Genomic DNA, 6367 nt, shown 5'->3' with positions numbered 1-6367 from the left:
ATTTATTGGATGGAGTTATTTTTTCTACTTATAAATATTACTATGTACCAAAAGACTATTCATTATTTGTAGAGGGCACTTTTTGTAAACACTGCATGTTGTTGATTTTTACTCTAGAAACTTATGAGTACTTGAGAATGCAATTGATTTTTTCTACAGGTCAGCTGTGTAGCTCAAGAAGACGCGATCAGATCCAATTTGTTTTTCTCTGATTGTTGACTCCCACAGTTTTCCTGGTGCTGCTGGCTGCTGCATAGGACGGGCGATTGGAACTGGGATTGATCGAATACCCTTTGTATTCGACACTCAACTGACTACCTCAGAGCATCTCCAGTCGCGTCCCCCAAACCGTCCCCCAAAGCGATTTGGGGCGCGCCGGACAAAAAAAGCGTTCCAGCCGCGTCCCCCAAAGCCCTTTTTCGTCCGGCGCGCCCCCATTCGGTGTCCGGCGCCCCGAGCCCGTCCCCGTCCCACAGGGGACGCACCGGGGACGCCGGACACAACAAGCGAGGCGGGGAGTGGCGGGGCCGACCCGTCGGCGGCACAATTAATTTAAACCTAACCGTCGCCTACCTCGCGACGGAAGTTATTGGCGCGCGGCGACGGTGCGGTTCCCGCGAGAGGGCGCAGCGACGCGTCCCGTCGCGCCTAGCTCTGCGTGCCGGCGTTAATGAGCGCCACCGCTCCTCCGCCTCCCTCCGGCCTATAAAAGGGGCGCCTCTCATCGTCCCTCTCACACACAAACCCTAGCGCCTCTCTCCCAAACCCTAGCCGCCACCATCTCTCAACAAGACTCGACGCTATGTCCGGTAGAGGCGGAGGCGGACCTCGCGGCCGCGGCCGTGGTCGTGGTCGTGGTCGTGGCCGCGGCGCAGGCTGAACGCTCGCCGTCGCCTTCCACGCCGCCGCCTTCATCATCGTCGGAGATGGACGTGGAGCCGGACGTCCTGTTCGAGTTCGTCCACGTCCTCAAGGGCGACCCGCGCGGCATCCGGAGGCTGCCGGACTCCTTCGCCGAGTACGTCGGCGGCGTACGCCCGCGCACGATGCATCCGCGGGAGCATTCGTGCGGCTACGCCGGTGGATCGTCAAGGCGATCTACGACGCGCGCGGCAAGATGTACTTCAACATCGGGCTGGGAGAAGTTCGCGCGCCACCACAGCCTCCAAGCCGGCTTCATCCTCGTGTTCTCCTACTTCGGAAACAGGGACATGAGCGTCAAGGTCTTCGACGAGAGGCGCTGCCTCCGGGACTACCACGTCGACAGGGGACGACGACGAGCACCGACGAGGAGGACGGCCGAATGAGTGTTGTTTCTTCGCAGCGAATACGTGCACGGAGGTTTCTGCCTGTTCGCCTCATCGGTAGAACCAACAAGGGCACCATCTTCCCGCTGGATTTTCCAGGTTTAGGTGACTGGGTGTGCCCTCGAGTGTTCTTTCTTAGCAGCGAACACACGAAACCTTCGATGCACGGCCTAGTTAGGTTTAGTTTCTTTGCAATATTTTATATTTGTGTCCACCATGGTTCAAACTATGTATTAGTTTGTGGAAAACCATGTTCCAAACTGTGTTTTCGTGTAAACCACGTTCCAAATTATGTATTAGTTTGTGGAAATTGAAATAAAAATGCTAGAAAAATTATTTTAAATGTTTGGGGGCGGCGTTTGGGGGACGCGGCTGGGGAGCGACGTCCCCCAAACGCGGCACGAACGAAACACGTCCCCCAAACGCTCGATCCGGCGCGGTTTGGGGGACGGTTTGGGGGACGCGGCTGGAGATGCTCTCAGACGAGATCATTTGTAGAGCTCGAAGGAATTTAAGAAGAGAACTACAATCCATTAGAGGCTTAGATAGCGAGCTTGCAGATTAATCAACCGGGGTGCCTGGACGGAGTACCTCGTCCAGGTAATCACGAGTACCTTAGATTCAATAATCCATACCTAATTTGCTCCAATAAGATGAGCTAACCCAACGTTGCACTACTCGTCATGGATTAGGTGAAACTCAAACATATTTCATCCCGCAAAACAAACGCAAAGCATTTCCAAGGTATCAGCTGGGCAAAACGGGAGAGGCCGACTTACGTCGCACTCGAAGACCTCGCGGCAGAAGCCGGCGACTCCTCCGCCGGTACCAACTGCCGCCGACATCGCCGTACTCTGCGGCCCCTCCCCCTGCCGTCGCCTCATGGGCTCATGGAGACGCCGCCGGCGCTCCGTTCACGGCTGGAACGCCGAAGTCAAGCCAAGTCGATGGCGGAGTGGGGGACGTGATGGACCTGGTAAGCGGTTTGAGTTGGTTACTTATTGGGCTTTATTTAAACATAAGGCCCTTGGCCCGGCTTTATATATAAAGCCCTCATGGCAAAAAGTAGAGTCGATACAACGCACACCACAGAACGGAAACCTCCATAAGTCTAGTGCCACCATACAAGTACACAAGTCTGAAACACATAGATAGAAAACAGCAAGGAGCTAGCGAGGCGCGAAGGAAGCAGGAGAGCATCTCGTCGCTCCAACCATGATGTCGATGACGTCAGTGTCCTCCGGCCCGGATCCTCGCGTGTAGCCTCCTAACCTCGACGAGCGCCACGTCCAGCAGTGGTCGGTCCCTCAGTCTGACCAGTACCCTCCAGCTCTGCATATAGATAGACATTTTGAAGATAGCATCAGCCGGGCTGGATATCAGGGAGCCTTCAATAGCAAGCTTGTTGCGGATGTTCCAAAGCGCCCAACTCTGGGCGGCGAAGGTGTACCAAGCTATCCTACGAAGTCTACCCGTCAAGCCACTGGTAATGGCTACGAAGTCCGCAGCCCCTGCTGGGTCCCAAGAGCAGGCAAGGAGATCCCTAATCCCTGCCCACATAAATCTCGCAATGTGGCAGGTGAAGAAGATATGATCACATGTTTCCCACTCTCCACAAAGGGCGCATCGCCCATTCGATGGCCCATTCCGCTTGAGCAATTGGTCCCCGGAGGGTAGTCTACCCCGGATAAGTTGCCATAAGAAAACCCGGATTTTCGGCGGTACCCTCGTGCGCCAAATCTCCTTAAAGTGGGTAACCGTCCCCCCTCGGGACAGTTTGGAGTACATCGAGCTGGTGGAGTACTCCCCCGAAGGCTCCAGAGCCCAACGAACCTCGTCGTCGCCATCAGAAGCAGGCGAGAGGTCAAAAATCCGGCAGAGGTTGTCCCATTCGACCCGTTCAGCTAAGCCAAAGGTGCGACGGAACCTTATCCGCCAGCCCTCATTGGTCCTAACCCCCTGGACAGTAGCAAAGTGGTTGTCGCAGCAAGCAAACAACCGTGGGAAGGTGAAGCGGAGGGGCCCAGCACCCGTCCACCAGTCCAACCAGAAATAGGTCCGACGCCCATTGTGAATCTGGTGTTTAGCTCCCATTTTAAAGTACCATTTGATCTTTTGAATGGCGTTCCAGAATTGGGATCCTTTGGTGGGAACCGCGGGGGAAAATAAGTCATGGTCCCCAAGGTACTTGGCCCTAAGAAGGTCTGCCCATAGGCCTTCTTCGTTCTGGTAGATCTTCCAGATCCATTTTACCATCAAGGCGATATTCATGGACTTCGTGTTGAGGATACCCAACCCTCCAAACACCCGAGGTTTGCACACTGTTGCCCAGTCCACCATATGGTACTTGCGTTTGGTCCCCACTCCCTCCCAAAAGAAGCGGGACCGGTGCTTGTCCATAGTCGCATGAGTCGTGTCATGAAGCAAATAGAGGCCCATGGCAAACAACGGGAGGCTGGAGAGGCAAGAGTTGGTAAGCTCAAATCTCCCGGCGGATGCCAAGAATAGGCCCAGCCAAGGCTCGACCCTGTGGCCAACCTTCTCAGTGAGGAAGTGCCAGTCCGCGACTGAGAGGGGGCGGTCGCTAACAGGTAAGCCAAGATAGTGAAACGGCAAGCTCCCGAGCTTGCAGTTTAGGGAGTCAGCCACCCTCTGACGCTCCAAGTCCGTGACCCCTGTCACAACCACTTCGCTCTTCGCGAAGTTAATCTTAAGCCCCGACATGTTCTCAAAGCAGAGAAGTAGAAGCTTAAGATTGGCAAGCCCAACCTCGGAGGGTTCCAGCAGAATCAAGGTGTCATCTGCGTATTGGAGGTGGGTGATCCCGCCCGGGATAAGGTGGGGCACCACACCCTTGAGGTGCCCAGCCTCGGTGACCCTGGCAATGATAGCCGCCAGGGAGTCCACCATGAAGTCAAACAAGATCGGGGATAGCGGGTCCCCTTGCCTCACTCCCCGAGCATTCCTGAAGTTCTCCCCGATGACACCGTTAACGTTGACAGCAGTCTGGCCACCCGAGACCAGCGAAATCAAGCGGTGGACAATCATGGGAGAGAAACCCTTCCTTAACAGAACTTCTCTCAGGAAGTCCCAACTTACCCGATCGAAGGCTTTCTCAAAGTCCAGTTTGAGGAGAAGGCCCTTGAGCTTCTTGACCCTCAACTCATGGGCAATCTCGTGCAAGGCGAGCACACCCTCGTGCAGGCTTCTGCCCCTGATGAAGGCCGATTGACTACGGTCTATAGTCCTATGCGCAAGTGGTGCGAGACGGGTAGCGTAAGCCTTGGCGACGAATTTAAAAATGACGTTTATGAGAGCGATAGGTCTAAATTGCTTGATGGTGTCCGCTCCCTGGATTTTCGGAATAAGGGATATGACTCCAAAATTAAGGCGCGCAATGTCGACCCTCCCTAGGGCAAAGTCATTAAGAATCTGGAGAATGGGAGTTCTAAGGATGTCCCAGAATTTCTTGAAAAAGAGGACCGGTAACCCATCCGGACCCGGGGCGAGTCAGGTTTCATGCCCTCCAAAACCTCATCGAGCTCGTCAGGAGTAAAGGTGAGCTCCAAACCCCTGTTCTCCTCCTCAGAGATCCTCTTGGCAGCCGGCCACAGGTCCTGAGCTAGGGAGAAGGCCCTCTCCTCCCCCTCGGCACCCATCAAGCCTTGGTAAAACTGATAAACATGTCCCATCATCTCCTGCTGGTCAGAAATTTCCCCAGTGTCCGTCAGCAGGCGAGGAATAAGACACTTCCTACGCCTCCCATTGGCAAAAGCATGGAAGAAGGCGGTACAGGAGTCCCCTTTAAGGGTCCATTGAAGCCTGCTGCGTTGTCACCAGTAATCCTCTTCCGCGCCATCAAGCTGCACGATCTGGTCCTCAAGGAAGTATCGGAGGGCCCAGCCCTCCTCATCAAGTCCAGACGAGTCGGCAAGCGCGTCAAGCTCCTTAATCTGGGAGAGGAGGTTATCCCGAGCCTCCCTCCGGAGTTTGCCAAGATTGGCCCCCCACCCACGAAGATGTTGGCGAAGGCACCTCGCGATGCATTGCCAGAGGTCAATGCTGCACCGGTGAGGCCCCTTTTCCTGGATGCAAAAGGTCAACTTATCCTTGACCATCTGCTCGAAGCCAGCTACCCTTAGCCACCAGGATTGGAAGAAAAACCTCGCCGGCCGGCGAATCCCCTGTTCGTCGTCATCCAAGAGAAGAGGACAGTGGTCAGAGCCCACACGGGTGACCGCCGTAAGAGAGCACAGAGGGAAAAGCGTCTCCCAGGAAGGAGAGACGAACACCCTATCAAGGACCGAGCGGATAGGGGATAGCTGCTTATTGGTCCAAGTGAACCTAGCCCCGGTTCGATTGAGCTCTCTAAGGGAGAGGGAAGCAATAGTGTCGTTAAATTGGGGCACCCTTGGCCAATTGACATTGGCATTGCTCTTGTCCCTGGGTCCGCGAATGAGATTGAAGTCGCCCCCCACAATGAGGGGAAACCTGCAGGTACCAACCTCGGCAGACAGTTCCTCCAGGAACTCCCTAGTCCTGGAGTGGTCAGCCGGGCAATAGACCAGGATGCAGGTCCATTTGACCCTACGGCTGCGATGGAAAAGGTCGGCGCTGATGAAGAACCTCCCCTTCCGCCAGGTCCCTACCTCAAAGCAGGCATCACGGAACCCCAGGAGCATCCCCCCGGATTGTCCTGTGGCCGGCAACCAGTTCCAGCAGAACTGGCCACCGCACTCTAGGCTCCGAAGCTCCGAGTCCGTGAAGTCTTGTCGGACCGTCTCCTGTAGGCCTAGAATGTCCACCCTATCACGCTGCATGTAGTCGCGGAGCTGGGTACGACGCCCTTGTCCCCCAAAGCCCCGCAGGTTGTAGATCAAAGCTCTCATTTGGAAGCGCGCTTCTTGTACTGTCTCTTTGAGACAGCGAGCACTGGGGCCTTAGCACACTTCCGCCTTGGACGGGAACGCGAGGGGCCGAACCCTTCACAGGCCCCGCGGTGGTAGCCAGTGACGTGGAAGCTGGCTCCGGGGCCCCTGCCCCGGCAGGGTGCGATGAAG

This window comes from Lolium rigidum, chromosome 4 (genome assembly GCF_022539505.1).
Source record: "Lolium rigidum isolate FL_2022 chromosome 4, APGP_CSIRO_Lrig_0.1, whole genome shotgun sequence".
Lineage (NCBI taxonomy): Eukaryota > Viridiplantae > Streptophyta > Magnoliopsida > Poales > Poaceae > Lolium > Lolium rigidum.
This window is presented reverse-complemented; position numbering follows the sequence as displayed.